We start from the raw sequence: 25,798 nt of genomic DNA on the forward strand, positions 1-25,798 counted from the left end.
GAATAGAATACTGAAAATCTTTTCATAATGTATTTTGAGTGAAGTTATGAATTAACAAAATGTAATTCAATAATACCAATACGGAAATATGGTCTTTAATTTCAATTTTTAATCACAATGCTAAAATGAGACTTAAGGATGTTCCCTTCTCTTGTTTTTGAATTTTTGCCAGATATTCGGAAACATATGGTTTTATCTATGTGGTGCCATTAAAATGTTTGCCCACTAACCCTTACTTTTTTTACATAATTTTAGTACATACAGTTAAAGAGAGGCGAAAGATACCGAAGGGACATTCAAACTCATAAGTCGGAAATAAACTGACAACGCCATGGCTAAAAAAGAAAAAGACAAACAACAGTACACAAAACACAACACAGTTAAAAGAGACATTTTTGAAAATCTTATAAAATGTTTGTTATTTTTTCATAATTTTTAAAAGGAAAAGGTTCCAATGTTAATATAAATATATGAAAAATCTAGAATCATTTCCTGCCAAATTTTCAATCCGGCTTATACCTCATAAACAAGAACATTGACCTTACATTTATTTATTTATTTGGGGGTGGGGGTTAGTTATGTTATGCATATACTATCAATGTATAACAGTCTTATGAAAAGCTTGTTAATTTGAAATAGAGTAGCGAACATCCTAACACAAAAACAACTGTCTTCAAGTAAAAATAAATCTTTCATGGTTTTCCAGTATTACATGTACTTGTATATACAGTGGTAACCTTTAATAGACACTACACTTTGTAACTCAATAGCACGTTCAGCAAACAACATGCAATCATATCAATCGCAACTGAAAGTATGCCGCAATGTATACATGTACCACTAACATAGAAAAGTATAAAACAAGAAAGGACGATATTGGTTTATTTGTTTCAAGAACATTGCAACTTGAAGAAAGAAATAATATCCTCTTCAATACGATATTAAGTATTTTAGAGGTCTTCTCTAGAAGCGTAACAGGTTTACTTGTCCTTCAATCATCTTAAACCTTTGTATGTAATACAGAATACTAGTAGTTTCTTTATCGTATATTAATTGGAAAACGACACGCATTAGGCTTCCTTGAAGCATTTTCTTCTTTTCATATAAGCTATTAATTTTCCAAGATTGACGAATCTTTTTTCTTAATTGTTATCTTTGACGTGACGGCTTCTTACGTCGGTTTCAATTAGCCTGTCAGCAAAGACCTTTGCACTTATTTCGGACAATCACATGTTTTTATTTTATGAGTCAACTTCATATTTTTCCTCACCGCATAGAGGATACAAATAATGCATACATTTTTACATATTTATATTAAATTCTATTACTTAACTGATAATGTATGTACACGGGGCAAATCCAGGAAAATTTTATCAGGTCGGGAACACTACCTTATATGGATAAGCATAAATTAGCATACTAATGTCCTCTCAATTATAATTGTTTATCTACGTACGACGATTTTTTTTACCTAGGTTTTTGAACAATCCAATAAATGAGTAACAATGCTAGATGTACTACTACGTGTTTACAATCAACGTGTTCTTTACTGAAATACAACACCTTTTTTTATACTAAATGCGGAGATTTGTTGTTTTGTGTGTTGCTTTTCGATCTCGAACTACCAGATGAAATTAATTATAAAAATAAGAAAATGTGGTATGATTGCCAGTGAGACAGATCTCCACCAGAGACCAAATGACATAGAAGTTAACAACTATAGTTTGCTTTTGTGTCGTGAAAATAATTTGTGATGCTCACGTTTCATTATTTTGTTTGGATTATCTCTGATCAAAATTGAAAATTAAAATGATTTCTGAATGTCCCTCTAGTCATCCAAATCGGATTTATGTCTCCTCCTCAATACTTTTGTTGTCCTTTTTAGAAATGGTTAGGATATGACTTCAATATGTTTTACATATTAAAATCAATGTTCCGCAATATTCATAAATGGAACAAAAAGTTCACAACGCTCTCTAAGTTAAAGGCTAAAATTCAAATACGAATGTATATAGGTTTCTTTTGTGAAGTTATGATTAGATTGAAAGGACTTTAAAAAACAGAAGCAAGTCACTTCTATTTGCTTTTAGTATTCATTTATTTATCATGTATAAAGCATATAATAAGGTCAGGTACTTAAGAGGGGTCGCTCCTATTAAAACTCGTCTCTTGTCTATCCCTAAGATATTAACAAATTTAAACAAAATCAAAACATTGTATTACCCTTTTTATTATCAACGTGAAAAGTTTGAAAAAAAAAATCATAACAAAGAATTGACTAGACCATAACATATAGAAATTGAAAAAAATAAATATCACAAAATACAACATAGAAGTAACACATACCACTTAAAAGTGAACTAATGTTTTCTGATTATTTATCGAGTTACTAATACCTAAAAGAAATAAAGTAGCTATGATAGAAAAAACAAAGGTTATGGGGTATCCATTCAGGACACAAGATCAGTTCATGCACAGAAAAAAAACACACTTTTCAAAATGGCACTTTTCACAAAAATTTCCACAAACTAAATCAACAAACGGTGCATTATTGAACTTTTGTGGTGTCAGAAATAGATAAATGTGAATGATGGAGAATTAGATAATCCCTGAAAGGACCTAAAAAGAGTCGACTATGGTTTGCTGTTGACTCTTATCTCTGTCAGTCAAACTATGTTTTAAATTATAATGTGAAACATTGAAGAAACGTTCAGCACTATCGTTCTGAAACCTGATGTAAATTAATTTTACTTTTAAAGGGAATCTCAAGAGAAGAGATAACTTAATTGGAATTAAACCATTTTCAATATTTAATTTTCAGCAAATAAGCGGAAATAATACCATAAAGTTCATTCAATTTGTTTGAAATACAAGTCATATTCATTATCAAACTTGACAGAAATATTAATTTTAGAAAATAATCTTATATACGTAAAAGATTATGTGTCATATTGGTTCGAACGTTGGTCCCAAAGTGCTTAGAAAAATATTTTATGACATGCTGATTTAAATACGACATTTCAATGCAGATATTACGTGCAATATAACTTTAAGTTCAAGTAATCTGAGAAAAGGAATAGCTAAGGGTATTTTCTTTTAAGTTCATTTTAGTCTATAATCGAGATTAGTTGGGTGAGATTTAAGCTAGAATATACCCGTAATATACATGTATGTATATATGTATTGTTCTTGTGACACCTCCAAGTCAGTAAATATTACTATAAATGGTGTCTTTAGTCACATCTAAATATGTTTTTGTCATTTGCAGAAATGTGATGTTGATGGCAGGTCATGAATAGTTTCTGTTATATTTGTTTCATTTCTGATTTAAATTCGGGCGATTTAAAGCTGAACACATTGTATAAACACCTGTCTTTTTTTTCTTTTTTTTTTTAGTAACTACCTATAATTGTCGAGCGCAAACGATACTTAGTCTTCATGGAGTATTTTAGGGGTAACGATATTCTCAAGACATACATGCATATGACTTGTGTAGATCTCTTACCATATCGTAAATTTCACCAAGTAAAAATTTGAAGAAAAAAAACCATTCCGTGTTTATTCTTTAATATAGTAACTGTTTAGTTTTAAAGCAGGATTGATAGTAATGTTAACAAATTTCTAATATTATTATTAAAAGACTGGAGAAATTTTTTTTTTTTTAATTTTCAATTAGTATCACTTTTAACGCTGACTTATTCCCTCATTCGATTAACCAGTAACACATTGAATGGCTATTTAAGTATTAAACGTCATCCTATTATTAAAGCTATCACTTAAATAACAGAATCAATATTAGAGTCTAAAATTACTCAGTATGAAAGCAACGTGATACTTTAATTCCTGTTACTTATTATGGCTATGTAAAACGTGCCAAATTCGCTTCAACTTAATCTGGCCTTTGGTGAACTTTAAGGGCATCATGTAGAAAAATAACGTCATTTTTTGCTGTATATTTATCAAATTTAAAAAAATTGTACTATTGACTTATAATTCATGAAAATTGGTATACATAATCTTCATACGTAATCAAACCAAATGTCACTTTAAAAAAGAGGGGTCCATGAACTCGTTTTCAAGTTACATCAGTTTGAATGATAAAAATCAGTCGAAAACTGCATCTTTTCCCGATAAGTCACAGTTTGACGTCGCGAAAATAACAATTTACGTTAGCAACGTCATTATCTCCCCTGTAACTGTATCGTATGCCCTTAAGGTTATTTTCTATCAGTGCCAACTGCATGTGACATGTACATGTAGCAATGCCTTTTGTAGCTCAAAATTTATCAAAGTGATCAAAACTAAATTCCACAATACAATTTAGATGATATGAATGTTAGTTTTGGAATATATCCGACCTCCAACACTCTGGGCGAGAAAGCTACTGCATGAGAATGTATATCAACGAGACAGCAAACAAACGATGGAAGTAACAAAAAACACATTTTTTTCATTTTTTAAAAGTACTTGTGTTTTTTCCCTTACATTTATTTTATAGTAGCAGATAAAGCATTATTCATGGATTGTATGTAGTCATAAGCTAGGATTTATACTGGGTGGAAATTTTCCAATTTTCCCTCATTGAATTTTATTATAACTAAAATATGTGAAATTGTTTTAAACTATAAGGTTATCCCTAAGCGGAACGTGTTTTCCTTACAAGGTAATTTTGTTGTCCTTTTTGGTAAAAGGTAGGATTTACTGCTATTCAACTTTTGATATTAATATTTGGTTTGGAGAACAACTGATGTCATTTGAGAAATAAATCTTCCAAATGCACATTGGGAATATCAAATTTAAATCAGTAAAATATAACGAATAATTTACACTTTTCAAAAAGTGAAACTCGTGTACTTTATTCAGTTGAGATTAAAAATCACATGCAGGGTTATTTTTTGGTGAAATAAAATCGTTCTTTCCACTCCCGAAATGAAGCTTCTTGTGGATAGAATTTATCGTACATACATGAGAAAAAAGTAAAATTACAAAAATACTGAACTCTGAGGAAAATTCAAAAAGGAAAGACCCTAATCAAATGGCAAAATCAAAAGCTCAAACACATCAAACGAATGGATAACAACTGTCATATTCCTGACTTGGTACAGGCATTTTCTTATGTAGAAAATGGTGGATTGAACATGGTTTTATAGCTAGCTAAACCTCTCACTTGTATGACAGTCGCATCAAATTCCATTATATTGACAACGATGCGTGAACAAAACAAACAGACAACAATAGCGAATAGGTAAACATGTCAAAAATAGGGGTACAGCAGTCAACATTGTGTTATCATCTTAATCACTATAAAAACAAACAAATGTAAAATGAGAATAGGAATGCACTTTAAACCACTGCATTCTTAATTCAAAGATATATTTTCTCCGTCTATGTTCCCAGGACCGCATTTTAAATAGTTAACGTTTCCCTAATGTACTACATGTGTTCACGTAAACCTTGCATATCGAAAGGTGACCACGATGATACTCGTGTTGCATCGTATATAATTTTATATAGGTACAAAATGAATTTCTGTTTGTGACATTTACATATTAGTTACATACAATTCCGTAATTTTGTTTGACAGAGAGATTTATTTTTCCCAAAAATACAACATCAATGACTGCAAAAATGTGCCCTCCAAGACAACGGTAAAACCAAACTCCATACAGCGTTATCGTTCGGGTCATACTTCCCTTTCTCTACAAAAAAAGAAGCGTAGCATGATGTCACCACTGTTTCGGAGTTTGCGGTAAAACATTCCATAGAGTGGGGTGCTCATTTTCGCCATAATTTTCCATGTTTTCTGCAGTTTATATATGTTCAGACCTTTAAGTTTTTGAAGTATACTGATATTTCTATATGACGATAACATCAAAAGCAAAATATTCTTAGCTTGAAAACATGTTTCTCTGAAAAAATTCATCTGAAAAGTTAGATTAAAGGCTATTTGAAATTTCCTGATGTTTTGTCATTGGGGGACACATATTCGCCGTTTTTACACATCTATTTAAAACCAAATAACTGCAGCTTTAAACAATATTTATCAAATCAATTTCATTATAGATGAATAGCAGACATTTCAAAGGTGTAAAGAACTGAAATTTAGGGCAATCAGTCAAAGAATTACTAAGAAATACTTCCTTGAAATCTTTTTTTTTTCATTCAGGAAATTGGCCGAAAATCGTTGTCCGTTTTCCGGTCCATTGCGGTAAGTGCCGAAAATTTTTTTCTAAGTTTAAAAAATAATCATATTTGTTATAAAAATATAATTTACCGGCAGATTTCTTCCATTTCAGCAATCCTTTGAAGTTTCTACACCTCAAAATCATAAAACGGCGAAATTGTGTCCCCGGCGAATATGTGCGCCCCACTCTAGGAAAAAACAAACGAAAAGTGTGATTAAAGTTATAATTTCATGGTTGTACAATGTAGCATAATAATGTAACTATACGAATTAAATACTTCATTTTGTAATTTTATAGGGTTGTAAAATCGTTGAACGTGCGCATTTTTGTATGAAGCGCAGAATACAAATTCTAATGCAATTATTTTGTATCGATGGTTCTGATTGGATGACAGTAAGAGTAAAATTCTCTATCTTCTTGTCTGTAACTAAGAAAGCCGACATTTTGAATTCCAGAATGTATTGACATGTACTTTCTACAATAATAAGCAAAAAAAAATCTCACATTTTGCACCTAGAAATTTACTTTATATCAAAATTTATTACATTTTGAAGCGGACAAGAAGCCAGAAAACGCCCGGTGTTCACGTTTGACGCCGGAAGCATACCTATGACGTCACCTAGTTTAGGGGCCATAGAAAATAACATCATTTCGCAGATTTTTCTTTAAAGAAATTTTACACTGAAATATATAATGATTGAAATTGAATTATGTATTTATTTTGCATTAGAATAGAGATAACTGTATTGTATTTGAAGCTTTGCTACGCGTCGCCAGGTAAACTCAATTTGCGACAGTAAAACTACCGATGGACGTCCGCAAAGCTTCAAATACAATACAGTTATCTCTTAAATGTGCCTCGGATAACGCTTTTACACTACAATAAAATATCAAAAACAACATTATTCATGCTAAATCAAATGAAAAATTGACGGTGAATGTATTGGAAAATGCATACATTTTTATGCAACTTTCTTTTAGGCAAAATAATGATATTCAAAATTACGAAGATATGCAAGGTTTTATAGAATTTTCTTTTCGAAGCTGGACCTTTAATTTCCAGTTATTTCAGTTTGAGAAAACTAAAATCATCATGGTGTTGATATGTTTATGATATTTCTTTATAGTCATTCACAGCGATAAAAAAAAATCTTCATCGGAAAAAATAATTACAACATCATAAACGTTTTTAATTAAAATAAACACATAAATATTCCCAGGACATTATGACAGTTATAACTTGTGTTCGAGCAAGAATTATTTCTCCATTATATAGAAAAAAATCAAAGAAAAATCAAAACATAAAACAATAAAAGAACGGAGTTTTGTAATGATGCAGTGCTATCGTTTTAATGAAATTTCAAGCTTGTGTCATTCGGTAATTATGGATGATGAAATTGGAGGATGTTTAAGTGCAACGAAAAATCTGAACCAAAACGAAAGATACCGAATCACTATCGCGTTCTTCAATAACAGAGATTTATTAACATTTTTTAATTTTTTTATGTCCATTCCTTTCCGTTCTGATGGTCCTTCCTTAACGATTGTTCCAGATTTATAAAGTTTTTAAGTTACGCAATTTGTTATTCCATCAATTTTAGAATCGAGTTTAGTAGTAATTTGTATCATTTCAAGTGTATAAATTTGGTGCGTCCGAGGGTCGTTCTAATTTTATCCTCACCAGGAACGCCCAAAAACCTAAATTTGAAAGTCATTTATGTACATCTGTATATGTATAAAAAGTCAAGGAGAGCAAGTTAAAGTGACATTTATTTTATTTTTTTTGGTTGACAAACGATTTTGTTAATACAGAAGGGATCAGTTGTAACCTTTCGTTTAAATTCTGTCAAGAATTGTCTCTAGAAAAGTTCTCCTGACACCTTTAGGAAAGTTTCTGACAGACGCTTTTCTACCCTAGAACAGTTATTGGGATTTGTACATCGGGTAAACTATTATTTCTTAAATTTGGCAGTTCTAACCTAGATATAGGAAGATGTGGTATGAGTGCCAATGAGACAACTCTCCATCCAAGTAACAATTTATAAAAATAAACCATTATAGGTCAAGGTACGGCCTTCAACACGGAACATTGGCTCACACCGAACAGCAAGTCATAAAGGGCCCCAAAAATTACTAGTGTAAAACCATTCAAACGGGAAAACCAACGGTCTAATCTATATAAAAACGAGAAACGAGAAACACGTATGAACTACATAAACAGACGACAACTACTGTACATCAGATTCCTGACTTAGAACACTACTTAGAACACTTTAGGACAGTTTGAACATAGAACAGTTTTGGAAGTTCTTTTATCATAGAATAGATTTTGACAGTTTTACCCTAGAACAGTTTTGAACATTTCTTTTATTCTAGAACAGATTTTGACAGTTTTACTCTACAAGTTCTACACTGGAACTTATTCTGACAGTTATACATGTATCTGCAGAACAGTTCTAGCTTTGATTTATACATGTAGTTGTCCAGTTTATTTATTTATCATTTTAATGCATTTAACTTATTTCACTAGTCTTGTTTATTTTTATTTATTAGTTAATCATGTTTGTTTGTTTATTTTTTCATTTATTTATCTAGGTAATTTCTTTAATTTTATCTATATTTTTTAAAACAAAATATTCTGGAATATCGTTGTAAATTTTCATGATTGATTACAATAAAATGTCAATCTGATTCAAATAATAATCCGGTGTCCTCGGTGCGCTTTCAAGGTAGCAACATGTGAACAAAGACTATATCTTAATTATGATTGAACAGATAGGTTTAGTATTGTTCATTTTTTTTTAAATTATTAGTAATATTTCGTAATTCGTTACTTTATGAACTGTTGTTATTATCAAAACAAAAAAGGACAAAAATCAGCAAAACCCAAAATTTTACTACTTACACATGTCACAATTGTAACGTTATAAGAAAGGACGATAAATGGGAAAAACAGAATCTCAGCAATTATAATGTTGTATTATATTGTCAAGTTCCTTCTATCAAAATTACATAAATAAACAAGTCCGTGCGCTGTTTTGTTATTTCACTTTATAAACATCTCGTTTTAAAATAGAGTTCATGTTTAATCCAATTACATACTTAATCAAGCACCGGAAGTCATTTTATGCAACCATGCAATCAAAATGTCTGCTTTGGAAAATATTAAGCGTCCCATGTGATGCAAAACCTCCCTAAACTAATATTAAGTTTAAGTAATAAATGGAGATGTATCGTTAAGAGAAACATAATGAATAGATTTGCCATCATATCAACCACAAGGAGCTTTCTGTGACTTAATGTATTTTACAGATGTAATTAAATTAGGATATAGCGCTTCAGACAATTATGTAAATAGTCAGTGATTTCCATAATTGTTCCGTCTATCCATAATTGAAGAAATACAGAGTAACGGTTTGAAGCCACAGTTTTGCCAATTTCTATTACAGTTTTGTAAATAGCGAACGACATTTTCATCATCTTTCTATTCAAAAACAATTTTCATCAACGGCAACGTAAATTGATTTGGTCAAAATTCCGCGGTAATTATAAAAACACTTCCGTTACACGAAAATATTCACGCAAGGTTTGCACGGCTGTAAAATTAAGGTGATTATTTAACACGATGTGTTAAGATACCGGAATTTGATTTAGCGATAGCTTTTTACTTTCGTAGGGGTCAAATGAAACTTTCAAGAACTATCTCCCCAATGTATGAATAAATTGAATTGGGGGTATATATCATTGAGACAGCACTTATAAAGTTACTGTATAAGAAAGTTAAGTTGCCTCCCTTTTCTTCGTTTGTTGGAATATTGGGTTCCCTAAGGCTTGCATTTGTGTTTTAAAGGTGTATATGTGCATGTGTCAACTTCCAGGAGTAAAATCTGTGATATAATTAATATAAAGAGCTGACCTATTTTGTCATTATTTTTTTTTTTACTATTTGTTTGACGTTAACATAACATCTGCATAATTCTAACATGACGCTCTTCATTTGCATTGTAAACTAAACTATGTTCTAATTCAAAACATGCACGTGCGTGACGTCTGATACTGTTAGAACTGCAACATCAATTGTATTTTGTACAACGCCAGAGATCAACATGGACGTAGGAAATTAAATAAATTAATACTGAAAAAAGATTTTCATTTTTCAATTCATTTTATAGTCGTGAAACAGTTGGTTTTCTAGAATGTTTGAAATCCAAATGGGTGCGCGCCTTTAAAAGAGGCTTACTAATCTGCGTAAAAGAACTAAAATTCTATATTTTTTTCCTATTTGAATCGAAATCCTTTTATCATGCCCTGGTCTATTTTTTAAATCGAACATGAAAAATTATACACTAAAATCAGAAAAACGAACAACTTAAAAGTTAAAAAATTTCAAACACATATCGAACAGGTTATATCAACAGAGTTAATTATATCCAGTAGTTTTTTAGACTACTAGAGTCGGTATTAATGACACAAAAGACCTTGTTCAAATCTAGGACAGGGTAACATGTCTATATAGGGATTTGAGACATTATTCTAATTATCCATAAATTAATGATGGTGAACGTAGAATTTATGAATTAAAAATGTTATCCGTTCGTATTCATAACATGACACATTTTATAAGTAAGAATGATTATGATTGTCATAAAAAGAACATGTTCCTTGGGTGCATTTTGAATCTAATAAGGTAAGCAAACATTAAGATTCAATTTAAAAATAATATGGTATGATTGCCAATGAGACAACTATCCACCAGACCCCAAATGATGTGGATGTAAGCAACAATAAGTAACAGAACGGCCTTCAACAATTAAACTCCCGAAGAAATTTGCTAATGCTAACCGGACATTGCTAGGTTTTTCAAAGATCGTACAATGAATTCATGTACCATTGTCAGTCTTTATGCGACTTTGGTAATTTTTACTCCCGCCACTAACATGGCTTAGTCGCCGGAACATGTAGTGTTATCATTGTTCGTCACAACGTCATTCTGAAACACAAACATTTATCCGGACTTTTTCGTAATATCAAGGTTTTATGAAGAAGAACGACTGATTTTTCAATGCAGGTGGAGGTTTTTTTGTCTTCTTTTTCTATTTTTTTTTTGTCTTATCGTTTTTTTTTTAAATCCTTAGAATCGTTCTTAATATCTTATTGACAAAAGTTTTGTTCTAGAGGAGTCATTGCTAAAGGTTGTTCACGAAATACAAATCATGTCTGCCAATTTTGTTTGATATATACGCTTTTGATCATTTCAATTTTGTACTTTTTTAAAACTACGCATTTCAAACACTTTTAACTTTTACCCCCCCCCCCCCCCAAGTCTTTAATTGTTAAAATGAATTTGAATTGAATGTTACAAGATCCAACAAACGTTGAAACGAATGCACTAAATTTCTAAAACTAACAGTTCCATGTTTCTAATGACATTTTCATATGTTTTGAAATCGAATTGCATGTTCGCATTTTTTGCTAATCTCATTTCTTGATATAACCCTTGAGAATAGTGAAAGAGAATTGGAAAAGTCATACGAATTCGAAAAAGTGACACGAACACATGTGGACCTATTATTCAAACATAAATCAATTCATTAAAACATTATAAGAAATGACTGTCACAATGGAATATTAAAAGCCTTAGAATTTCACCAATTTCAAAATCGATAATCTTGATGAATAAAAGGAAATGTCGTTTAGTTTTTTTCTAAATATTCTGTGTCTAAAATCCCCGTTAAAAGCCAATATATTCTCTTTGTCCGCCTTTGCATGCGAACCTTCTAAATAACATCATTCCAAAACTGTGTTAAAGACAACATGAATATTTTTTGTTAATACCGACCCGAGCTAAAAGCTGGAAAAAAAGAATTATATCAGGGATTTTTTTTTACCATGATCTAGTTTACAGACAATGCTTCGATATCGTGAATACTAGTATTTAAGCCATGCCAATTTCAAAGTAGGAAATAGTTAAGAAGGAATAACATTAAGATCATTTTTAGCCAAACATATGGTTTTAATAAAAAGTAAAATAACAAAAATACCGAACTCCAAGGAAAATTCAAAACAGAAAGTCCCTTATCAAATGGCAAAATCAAAAGCTCAAACACATCAAACGAATGGAAAACAACTGTCGCATTCCTGACTTGGTACAGGCATTTCCTTAATATGTAGAAAATGCTAGGTTAAAATTGGTTTTAAAGCTAGCTATACCTCTCATTTGTATGACAGTCGCATAAAATTCAATTATATTGACAACAAAGTATGAACAAAACAAACAGTCATAATATTTGGTAAAAATGTCAAAAATAGGGGTACAGCAGTCAACATTGTGTTATAATTTTAATCACTATAAAAACAAACAAATATGTCAACAAAGAAAAACAAAATGGTATATAGACAAAGCACATAAGCAAAATTGAAAGACAGGAATACAAAAAATGACCATAGAACAATAACACAATGGCGGGATGTATAAGTACCGAGCCACGCCAAAAGGATATTACCACAAATGGACTTAACAGTAAAGGTTAATAATTTACAAAGACAAATAAAAGAACACTATAACACGTAATTAAGATGATAAACAACGTCAGTACCTAGAATCTATACTTGAAATCGAATTGCATGTGAGCAATTTTTGCTAATCTTATTTCTTTATATAACCCTTTAGAAAAAACTAAACGACATTTCCTTTTATTCATCAACATTGCCTGCTGAAGAGAGTTAGAGAGGGGTAAATAAAGTATTTTATGCCGTATCCCGAAAAACTAATCATTGATTCCCGAGTCCCAATAAGTGTAAATCCCAAATTCACACAAAAATATAGGCCCAATCCGACGTCACACAAAAATATAGGCCCAACCCGACGTCCAGAAAAGATCTGTTCAAGAGTTCAGTTTATTTAAATTTTAAGTGATTAAAATCAAACAAAAATATTTTACACAAATTCGTCTTTAGACACGTTAATTGATATAGGTATAGTCTGGATTTTGCTAGACAATAGCCAATGAAATGCATAAAACATCGTATGTCATGGGTCACGCACGGACTGTCTTACTTCATAAGAATGCTAATGCGGCACATCAAAGATAAGATATATTTTAACCAGACATTTACCCATTGTACCACAGAAATTAAATTAACCTGAATACATTGTCCTCTTATCCTATCGACTTTGAAGCCCGTCAGACAGTTCCAAAGAAGAGACCTTAATGAAATTTGAACTCTTAAGTTTTCACGGGAACGAAGATTTTGAAAGTACTTTGTAGTGATAAATTCATCAACGAATAAATTTTGAAAATAAGACGCCAAGGTCGAAACTAGCTCTAGCTCACAATAAAGAAAATGTGAACCGTCTTAAAGCAAGAAGGTCTCCTCGTGTACCCGAAGTTTTGTTTTGTGTACCTATGTTCCTGGTGGATAAAGTCGCACCGACTTAAACAATGCAGGGTCTACAGAGAAATGACGATTTAATGGTTCGAGGTACAATGTATGTATCATTTGAATAAAAATATTATTTATGTAGAATTTTTGCTGTCATTTCAACTTGATTCAAGCTCAATTATTATATTTTATAGTTTTATAGAAAAATTTCACACCAACCCTAGTCCTATACTATAAGACTTCGTAGGTTCATATCGTTATCATTCTAAGTAAAAATATCCGATAACAAAACTTAGATGTTATTGCAAATATAAGTCAACTTACGGCCTTCATCAATAAGCAAAACCCATACCGCAATAAGCAGACATTAAAGGCCAATCATAACATAATGTAAAGCATTCCAAACGAGAAAACAAAAGCCTGAATTATGCACAAAACAACAAACGAGTAACAAATAAGATACACAGCAACGAACGGCAACCACTAAATTACAATCTCCTGATTTGGGACAGGTACATAAATAATGCGAATCAAACATACTTTTGTGTGTTCTCAATTACACCACAGACTTTCTTTATTACAAATTCACCATGATAAAGAAGGTTTATAATGTAACGTCTTTCGGATTCAAACTAATTAAATTTGGTTAGCGATGCAAAACTTATAGATATTTAGCTTGCAAGTTAAAAAACAATATAGGGGAAATTGTCCGCATCTTTCAAGTCTTTTTGCACTGAAGAATATCCGACGAAAACGTTTTTTTTTTTATCTATCACATTTTTGTTCATAAAAGATATCGTGGGTTTTTAGTAAGGACTAACAATTAAGTCTAGTTTGTGAAATGTATTGCCTCTTTTACAAAAGTATATTCACGCACGTAGCGAAAATGTATAAATTTCAATTGACTAAGAGAGGCACGTTTTTACTGACTTTTATTGCAAAAGAGATCTTCCCCTTTATACCCAATATTTTCAAGCAAGTACAATGTAATCTTACATTCATACACCTCTATTTTCATATTGAAATGAAATCAATGGATCTCGTAAAATTTACGACTCCAGAATATCCTTCACAGTTGATTAGTATTTGAAACATCGGTACTAAATATATCATGCTGAAATTTTCTTTCTTATGCATTGATTTTTTTTCCTTTTTTGGAAGAGGATGCATTTTTAAAAAATAAAATGTTTGACTAAATGTCTTTAAAAATGAATTGCTTGTTTTGAAATGGAATGGAAAAAGTAGTTTATTTGGATTTTCTACTGAAAACTATTTTTGATTTAATAGATTTATTTTGAATCTATGTAAAGTGTCCCGATATGACGTTCAAAATACGGTTGTCAATCATCCAATGTACAAAGTGTTGAAGAGCGGTGATGCTCAAACACATCGAATGACATTGTCATAAATAAATGACAATGTTGTATAAACAACAAAAGGGCTACTACATAATCAGATTGTTTAATCCTAATTCAAAATAAAGTTGAAATTGACAAGCAGCTTTGTAACGACTGTCATGATGTTGGGTGTAAGACGACAGTAGTTAACCGATGTTCACATCTCGTACATCGATAAAGAAGAGACGAATCAAAGCAACACACACTAACTGAGGGAATCGCATGATCTCCAAAAGGATCGGAATTCAGATGTGTATTTTAAGAAATTCAAAGGAATTACTAATGTGTCCTCAACAGCAGTACAGCAGTCAACATTGTGTTAAAATCTTAATCACTACAAAGACAAACAAATATGTCAACAAAGAAAAACAAAATGGCATATAGACAAAGCACATAAGCAAAAATGAAAACAAGAATACAAGAACTAGAGGCTCTCAAGAGCCTGTGTGGCACACCTATATCTACTATTGTTTTGGAAATCATGTAAAATAAGGTTAAAATCATAATAAATAGTATTAGATACCCTTATAATGATTGAGGCCACGTTTGGTTTAATTTGGCCTAGTAGTTAAATTAAAAGCAGGTCATCCAATTGTAGCCTTACAATAGTTACTGAAGACCCCATATCATTATTTAAATTAGTTTTCAAGTTGTGACCATTTGAAATTGTTTTTTTTTACAATTTTCCCATAGAATTCTATAGTAAACCCCTATGTTCTATGTTTAGCAATGGCGGCCTTGTTGGTAGGATGACAGGGTCATCGGATACATTTTTCAATCAAGATACCCTTTTAAAAATTGTGGCTAAGTTTAATTCTTTTTGGCCCAGTAGATTCAGTGGAGAAGAGTTTTGTAAAAAAAATACAAAAATGTACGAAAAATTGTCAAAAGATGCTTATAAAGAGAAAAACTCCTTAAGGGGTCAATTGACAATTTTGGTATTTTTACTTATTTGTAGATCGTACTATGCTGAACATTAATGCTGTTTACAGTTTATCTCTATCTACAATAATATTTAAGATAATAACCAAAAACTGCAAAATGTCCCTAAAATTACTAATTCAGGGGCAGCAACCCAACAACGGGTTGTCTGATTCGTCTGAAAATTTCAGTGTGGATAGATTTCAACCTGATAAAGATTTTACCTCATGTCAGATTCGCTATAAATGCTTTCGTTTCAGAGATATAAGCTAAAAACTGCATTTTACCCCTATGTTCTATTTTTAGCCATGTCGGCTATGTTGGTTGGCAAGCGGGGTCATCGGACACATTTATTAAACTAGATACCCTATTGCTGATTGTGGCAAAGTTTGGTTAAATTTGGCCCAGTAATTTTTGTAAAAGTTACCGAACGACGACGACGACGACGACGACGGACGACTGACACCGGACGCCAAGTGATGAGAAAAGCTCACTTCGCCAATTGAACCAGGTGAGCTTAACATGACCATAGAACGATAATACAATTGCGGGATGTAAAAGTACCAAGCCACGCCAAAAGGATATTACCACAAATGGACTAAACAGTAAAGGTTAATAATTTACAAAGACAAATAAAAGAACACTATAACAAGCAATTAAGATGATAAACAACGTCAGTACCTAAAATCTATACGTCAAGACTATCTTGTATTATTTGCGAGGTTGATACGAAACGTAGATACTAAGTTTCTTGTTCTAGGTTAGGAAAATCCTGAGGTGCACACTGTTTTAAATAATAAATACAACAAAATAGAAATTATAAGAGTGTCACACCTTTCGATCGATAACATCTATTTGTACTTCATGAGTTTGGTGTAATTATGGTTCATCAAATAATCGATGTTTTAAAAATACTATCTGTTGTGCAATGCTAATAACCATGTACTGGCGCGATCCAGTATGTGTTACCGACGATTGTGTCCATACACACCAAGCGACTGATAGATATTCTCTATATGAATCTAACAATGTGCGATGAAAAACTAAAAATTCCAAATATAAATACAATTTCACAATGTGTTAAATAAATGTTAATATGATAAATATTGTTGATGTAAATTAATGTTGTAGTCCGGTAAAGGATAAGTTGACTTAGCACTAGTCTGGCAAAACGTAAAAATACCAGTAGACTATAATTGATAAACATTCCAAAAACACGTTGAAATTTGAAGGCATTCAATATAGTGTTATTATAGTAACTCCGTTGTGATTAGACACAAATTGTGTCAAAACGATTATTCCGTCAACAGTGTTCCCTCGTTACACATAGTCTGTTTACAAAAAAAGAAAAAAGTAATCTTCAGTTACTATAAAGTATCGTACGGTTAGATGCAGATTTAATACTGGAATAAATAGCCTTAACCGGAATACGTTTGAATCAACGTTATCAAAATGATTATATTACGAAATAAAAATACATGTTGTATCTACTTATTAGTTGTTATCGACTTTAAACCAGCTCCCAGTAACTGATATTAGTGTCTTTTGTCTTTATGTTGTATTTGTGCTATTTTCAGATATGATGAGACGAGCCATATGATCTTATGAGTTACTGTTATTGTCCCAGGTTAATTCGGGGTGGGGTGGGGGTGGGGGTCATGTGAGCGCTTCCAAACATGTTTCGTAAGGCCACATTACTTACGTGCCTATCGCAAGTCAATCGCCTGCATTCAGTGGTTATCCTATGTTGCTGTCTGTTATATTTTGTTTTCGTTTATTGTTCTTCCGTTGGTTTATTCGAATGAATTGTTTCACATATTGTCGTGTTGATGCCTTTTATATCAGACAGTACAGTACGGGTTTTGGGTTCCCATAAGTGCTCCACTCCGTTTGAACTTTGGTGGATAGTTGTCTCATTGACAATCATATCACATCTCCTTGTGTTTATGAGCATCTCAATGTTAAATCCTGGAACGACACACAATCTCAGCTGTAACATATATACTCATTACCTAATCGTATTGCGTTCACACTACTAAAACAATGCGTTGTTCACATCATACGGACGTCAATAATAGGGGTGCGCTCCTTACACGAAAACCGCTCCATTGGAGTAATGAGGAAGAACTACTGAAATCGACACAAAAAAAGATTTACGGTTAGCATCACGAATTGGTTGACCGATACGATATGTCTCTGCCTCAACTCACTGGCAACAACTTACGCAGTCTTAGGTCATTAGATACTAGAATAGTCGTCTACTCTGGAAGTTAACCGATCGTTTTCTTTTTCAGCTTTTGCCATTTTGACTTAATGGGGATTCGCGTGGCGATGCACGCAGTCACGCTTCTTTCAAAGTGTATGCGATTCCCTCAGTTTTGTTCTTGTACCTTAATTGTATCTTTCTTATTGAATAACACGATTTGAAATCCACGAAAACGACATAATTTTCGTCTAAGAAGGTATAATACGTTTATAAAAACAACTGGTTGAATATCAAATACTGGATGTGTCCTCCACACAAAAGCACATGAAAAACTGTAATAAAACTTCTTTTGTCATTTTAATAAATACATACACATGTATGTTATGGCGTCATTTAATTAGATGCCATAATTATGCCTAGTGTAATTACTTTCAACTTGTTGTACCTTGTTCACGTATTTTGATCCATTTCACCCAGCCTTCATATTTTTATTCGACCAAAAAGAAAACAATGAGCTGTAATACTTCTACTCCTTTTTTTATGCTAAAATGTCTTTAAATCTATAAAGATTCCAAGAACATTTTCTTTTGTATTTTTTATTTACTTTTAGTAATACCTGCATGAATCGTTGATTGCTTTTGTCAGCTTTTTCGAAATCATACCTAGTTGGCAATTATGGTCTAGTTTAATTAGAAAGTTGTTTTCAATTCGAATGGAAGCAGAATGATTCAATTCATTGCTCTCAATGATATCAAGGAGAGATTGAATAAAAACTTACTTCATAAAAAATTCGATTTCTAATATGTTGTCAAACACGTTTTAATTCTAGTTAAATACAGATGAAGTATCCTTAAGTAGATATACCACTGAAATACTTCTTGTCATGTAATGTTAAAGAAATACAACATATTGATCATTCTGTCCCACAGCTTATATTGGGATGAACTATTGCCGAGGCCTTTGATTAATTGCTAGTAATATCCGGTAACAGATCGTATAAGAATAATCCACTCACAGAACGTGACTCTGCTTGACAGCCAACAGCAAACTATTAACACTGACAATAACTTTCGTGGACTAAAACGAGGATTAAAACGTAGTGGTGACAGAACTGATTAAGTTCCTCCGTTTTACTTGAAACGTTTGGATGAAAGGATGATTATAAAGTAAAATAGTACATCGAAAAATACAAAACTGAACTTTCACGCAATACAATTGGACTGGACTTACACAGCAGTGAAATATTAATATTTTTGTCAGTCAGTTAAAACATTTTTATGAGGTAAGTAGAAAGTTTTTAAAAGCATAAAATGCTTTCCATGCAAAGAGCATACTTCAATAAACAAAATATATGTTGTACTTGGCCTGTTAAGTTGTTCACAAAATCTTAGTTTGATTAAATGCATTTGGTAAAAATTCAATGATATATTTTAACGGCTTAATTTTTTTAGGTTAAATTTATTTATTTATTTCATTATATCTGCACAGTGCATTTTGATTATTATAGACATTCCAATTAATGTGTGCTTCCATATATAATTTTAATCGCTTCATGAATCATTAATTTTTTTAAATGCAATATAGTCTTATGAATAAGAACTCAGGTTCATGTTTTCTATTGAACGTTTATATTTGCTTTTTGTATTGATGGCTAATCCCGAATTTCAATAAAACAGAAAATTATAATATCCGCCTAAAACATAGAAAAAGCGAAAACAAAATACGAAGTCATATGTTATAGAACTAGATGCAATGCAGAACTTATAAAACTATCACAGAAATACACGCTTTACAGGAAACGCCGGTCGACGCGACTGGTCTCGTTTACTTTGGAGTTCCTTCGATTTCTTAAGTTGTTTATAATAACTTGGATTGAATAATTTCTTGTTCAAAATGTATGAGATTTGAACATAGGTGAACTACAGTAACTGTTACTGTTCCTTATTAACTAAATGAGCCGCCAGCTAATGGAGACTTACCTACATGACATACAACAATTAGATAGACTGATTTCAAAACAAAAAAAACTGCATATTTTCCCATGAAACGCGTATACTTAATAAAAGTGTACAAAATTACCCGGTAGACTACATAAAGGTATTTCGAGTAGTAGGAGACACCATGAATTATTGATGCAGGTTTATTACAACCATGCATATCGATAGGCTAACTCGTTATTTTAAAATAATTGCACAAATGTTTCGTCATTTGATATATCATCTGTATTACGATTCAGTGTTTCGCTGTATCAATAAATAAACAAATCTGCATATGAATGGCATAGTAATTTAATTCTCCCTTATCCTTGACCTTACAAGGAAGCTTTTAAACCTCGGGTTCCAATTGGTGAAGTTGAAATCATCCCATCAAAAATTTTACGGACGCTATTACGAGGTGAATGACCGTTATGGAACTCAGAATATATGTTTCACAGATGACCACGGATATGTTCCAGTTTTCGTAACCACAATCCCGGCTTTTTCCTCGAATGTGACATCAACGAAGTAAGCTTATCTTCGAGTTTGTACTTACTTGAGCAACACTACGGTTGTCGCATGTGGTGTAGTATCTGCTCACCCTTCCGGAGCACCTGGGATCACAGCCGGTTTTGGTGGGGTTCATGTTGCTCAGTCTTTGTTTTCTATGTTATGTTTTGTATACTGTTGTTTGTCTTTTGATGGTTTTTCGTTTTTTGCGAAGAAATTGTCAGGTTTTGTTTTCCACTAATGAGTTTGAATGTCCCTTTGGTATATTTTGCCTCTCTTTTTTCTACCCCAGAACATATTCTGACAGTTCTATCCTTCCACATTTTTACACCTTTTTGGACAGTTCAGAACAGTTTTTTGACAGATTGTGTTGGCAGTTTTGATGAGAAGTTCAAACTGATCCCAAATGTAGATGATCATGAAGTCGTGATTTAAATTACAATGTGAAGCAATAGTATTTTCAATTTTCAAGATAGACTACCAGGAAAGGTTAATTGTAGACATTTTTTTGTCATTTATTATCCGAGTGCATTAAAACGCGAACCGTTAGGATATTTTACATGTCCTATTAGTCAGTACTCAGAAAAGGGGAGAGTTGCCAGTCAACTTTCTCTTAAACGGAACACAGATGTATATGTGTTACACAAATGTATAAAGTAATAAATACAAAAAGGCAACGTTCAAAAGCACTATGATATAAAAATAAGAAGATGGGGTATGATTGCCAATGATACGACCCTCCACCAGAGACCAAATGACATAGAAGTTAACAACTATAGGTCATTGTAAGGCCTTCAACAGTGAACAAAACCAATACCGAAACGTCAGCTATAAAAGGCCCCGAAATGACAAATGTACACCAATTCAAACGAAAAAACTAACAGCCTGATTTATGTACAAAAAAATGAACGAAAAACAAATGTAATATACAGCAACAAACGACAACCACTGAATTACAGGTTCCTTACTTGGGACAGGCACATTTACATCGAATTACTATCACACTAACCTTCGCCAATATTTCTTTCTGTATTAGAAAAAAAATAATTGTAGCATTTTACTATTTTAAGTATTTTAAAATGCAACTTTGACGCATGCGATGACCTTAGCGTGTATACGAAGTATAGTATGTAACAATTTTTATATCGTATTCTCTCTTCCAACTAAATATTAACATACGTCGAAATACTTTGGTGATTAGCATCGCGTACTTTCTACTACATGTAGTAAAACCTCTGAAAAAAGCTTCGTAATAATAAACCAATCATATTAAATAGAGAAGTTGTGTCTCATATGGCTATTTTTTCCAATAGGCAAATTAAAGAATATTCAAAAGAAAATTTAACAACAATTATTCATTATAAGTGTGTTCTCTGATTTTTAAAGCAGTTCATATCGATCTATTTGAGGTTCTTCTTTACAAATAAAGCTTTAAGAAACTTAGAGTACCGTAAAAAGGAAAAAAAAACCCAGATCTTCCGGTTGACGTCTGTAGATAAACTTATTTATTATAGTAAATTCACTAATTTCAGCGGGAAGACTAGACAAGTGACCCGAACGCGCTGATACTGTTACATTAGAATAATTGTTGAAAGTTTGGAAATAATTTTTCGACAAAATCCAAACAATAGAATCTAAAATGCTGTGTACTTTATGTATACATTTACTAAGAAGCCTTTTTTTCAAATTCGTCATTTCTATGACACACATAAATAAACATATTCTTCAGGATTTGATACTCTATATGATGTGATAACAAAATTTTCATGAAAACACATTTACAATTAGAAATTGAGGGTCGGTTCAGAACATACATAAAACAAATGAGATGATTTCATAAAAGGCATAGAGCCACTATCCCTTAGATTATTACCACTAAAAGTTTCATAAAGAGTCGAGAATGATTTGAACTTAACCCTAAGAGAAACCAAAAGGATCTTTGATAGAAGTGTTATGTCTTAACTTCATGGAAGTAAATAAACAACACACAAAAATTCTTTAACTTGTTTTTAAAAATTTTATTTGGAAAAATTAAGATTTTCATCCACGCCATAGATAAAATAGATTTTTTTTTCTTGTATTTGAAAGTCATAAAAACGGACCCAAAATGATTTTCTATTAAAATATGTTTTGTTCTGCGGTTCAGAATGGTCGTGTTCTGTCTCATTCAAATCGAAATTCGTATCTCGTAAGATTTAACTTGTGTTGTGCTATCTCTTTCTCTTCATTTTGTATGTATTTTCTAATCTGTAATTAGTATACTAATATTGGCTTAAGGGGTTGTAGAACTTCATGGATTACAAGTATTAATCAGGCTATTTAAAGATACAATTTACTTAACTTGACAAATAAAAAAATCACAATTTGACGCTGGTCCTTTCGCGCAGTGAACTTGCAATTTGTACTTAGCAAAATTCAAGGAACTTCTTTCATGAATATTTATCTACAATTTGATATAATATTCAAGAGCAAGTGTTTGATACTTAATTTCCTTGTTAGATGATTGTAGCTTACACAGAAAGGATGCAACTATAAAGGTTCATTGTGGGAAGGTTGAAGCGATCTCTTCGAACACTACAATATTGACACACTTTTTCAGTATAGTTGATGATCATGGAAAATCTGTGTCAGATTATTTTAAAAGTGTTTTTACTGTTTATTGATTTGTATTGCATATTATTGTATGTACCTTTTGATAGTTCACTGATAAAAGTTTAAAAAGGGGAAATCTTGGATCCGATAAAGAAATACTTCAACTCCGATACAAAGCCTAATGCCTTGTCATCAACGGTTTTACTCCGATACATAGCCGTATGCCTTGTCATCAACGGTTTTACTCCGATACATAGCTATGGCACGCCTGAACCACTTTTATAGATAATCCTAGATTATCTCAGATAAACTAGGATTATCTCAGATAAACTAGCATTATCTCACTATTTTACATTAAGCTCAGATAAACCGGGATTATCTCGATTTTTTTCAGATAATCCCGGTTTATCTCAGAATTTTAAGATAAACCGGGATTTTCTCAGCTTAATGCATATTTGAGATAATTCATTATATTCCTCACAAAATTAGATAAATAATTAACTGGAGAAAATCCGGGATTATATGAAAATTCTGAGATAATCCGGGATTATCTGAGAATTTTGAGAAAATCGATTAACTGAAAAAAAGTAGCCAATAGAAAGCCACGACACATTGGAGGAAAATTTCATGGTCATAAGGGATAAGATATAGATACAATGGTGCATCTATACAGATAGAGAAGAATGAAAGATTACGCTCTTACGGGAAACGTTTTAGAAGTTTTAAATTTCCAAATTTGATAAAAATAACAATTGATTTATTCAGGATGTACATGTATGACAAGTGTATCGATAATAATGAAGATCAGAGGTTTAGAAGTTTGTCTTGGGAGGTTTTTTTTAAGAGAATTTGAATGTTATATCCGTATTTGTCTTTATGAAGATAGTGAAATATGTTACATAAATCTGGCATCCGCACAATTAACTAGGACAAATAACTAAAATGTTGAAATAAGTTAAGCAAAGTTGAAATACACCATTTCGAAGTTCTAATGAGTTTTCTTTTAGAAAGTTATAATCTTTAAAAAAAAAATATCACGCGCCGTTTTTCTTTCCCTAATTTTCCCTATTAAAAGAGTAAAATATGGTGCAGGAATTTATCATCCATTTATTGCAAAGTGTTACATTTTAGTCCTTACTTGGTAAGCTGTATAAAGTGTTTGTTGTCAATTAGATAATCTAATCATGATAATGACAAATGCCCAATACCTGAAATATTTATTACCTTACAACTCTATTATATTGTTAATCAGTTTGTTTTTTTAACGACACGTGGCCAATGCATAATTAACCTTTAAACAAACGCTGTTAAAACGGGGTTTTGATCCCTGAAGGACGCCACACTTTGCAATGAATTAGATCTATATTTGTTAACGTTTTCAAATTAAATAAACTGAATGGATTTCTTAAAATTCTCAAATGGCTTTATTATTATTACAAACAAAACGAAACGTTTATTTAACATTTTTTGCAACTTTTATCTTTATTTTTGTTCTAAGAAAACCTTTCTTGCTTGGTTAACTAGTATGTGTTGATTACCTTCCCTTATTACTAAAGATCAGACGACCTAATTAAGTATTTGTATAGACCTAATAAACATGATAATTGGTATCGAATATGATCATCGGTCATGCATGACATATTCCAAATAACGGCGCGTGTTAATAAACACTTCAATAACTTCTGAAATATTCAATTAATTTTATTCAAACAAAAATATTAAGATAAAAAAATAAATAATTTATCAGACGCATACCCTCAACGCCCACTAAAATATCTATTACATGTCCTGAGTGCACTCAGGAGGCCCTGAGCGGTTTTAAAAGGTACCGCAAAATTATTACTTAAAATAATTTTTGTTGACTGTTAAATGAAATACATTTCAATTCATGGAGTGTCAGTGAGTTATAATATATTTTACAAATGAGGGCCCCACTTTGGTAGTCCAACTTGAACACATTGAGCGATCGTATATATGCAATCAGGAACAGATGTATCCACGAAATTATATTAACATTTTATGAACTTGCCTGCTTAAATAAATCATGTTTTAGTTATAACATACACTTTTAATGTACTATTATTTATAAATCAATGTTTAAAATTCACATATGTGTGCTTAGACTAAAAACTTCATGTAATATTTTAATACTTTATTCTTGTAAAATTTTTCATTAATGAATACTGTTTAAACTAAGATTAAAATTTCATGTGTCATACGGTCATTCCAAGTGTCATTCGGTCATTCGTGTTACGTATCTCCAGTACTTCTCTATGGATAAGAGTTAAAACTACCAAAAACAAGTTCACCAGAATTAATCGAAAACTTCCAGAAAAAGCTACTAATAAGCTTATACTCTCATTACCAACTTATGTAGCAGATGTTACTATCAACATCCTAAACGGAATACTACCAGTAGAAGCCCAACTACATATCCGAGTACTTGGACTATTGAACAACATCTGTAATCAGCCCGAAAAAAGAATAGATAAATTGCTAGCTGACAACAACTTAAACTGAAAAATAGCCAAAGTTCTAGTTGCGTGTCGCTATAAAACATATGCCCAAGAAGTACGATCTACAAAATGGTACATGGACAACACCGTCAAAAAAATATTATGGACCTCC

General features: G+C 31.8%; 1 protein-coding gene across 1 annotated transcript in view; it reads left to right on the forward strand.

Annotated features, from left to right (window-relative positions):
- The first annotated feature begins 19,077 nt into the window (after positions 1-19,077).
- The window catches only part of LOC127701971 (uncharacterized), a 46,764-nt gene continuing 40,043 nt past the window's right edge, over positions 19,078-25,798 (forward strand). The window contains exon 1 of the mRNA XM_052205944.1: positions 19,078-19,374. The gene's annotated coding sequence lies outside the window, so the exon portion shown is untranslated. The remainder of the gene's footprint in view (positions 19,375-25,798) is intronic.

This window comes from Mytilus californianus, unplaced genomic scaffold (assembly GCF_021869535.1).
Source record: "Mytilus californianus isolate M0D057914Y unplaced genomic scaffold, xbMytCali1.0.p SCAF_5, whole genome shotgun sequence".
NCBI classification, from domain to species: domain Eukaryota; kingdom Metazoa; phylum Mollusca; class Bivalvia; order Mytilida; family Mytilidae; genus Mytilus; species Mytilus californianus.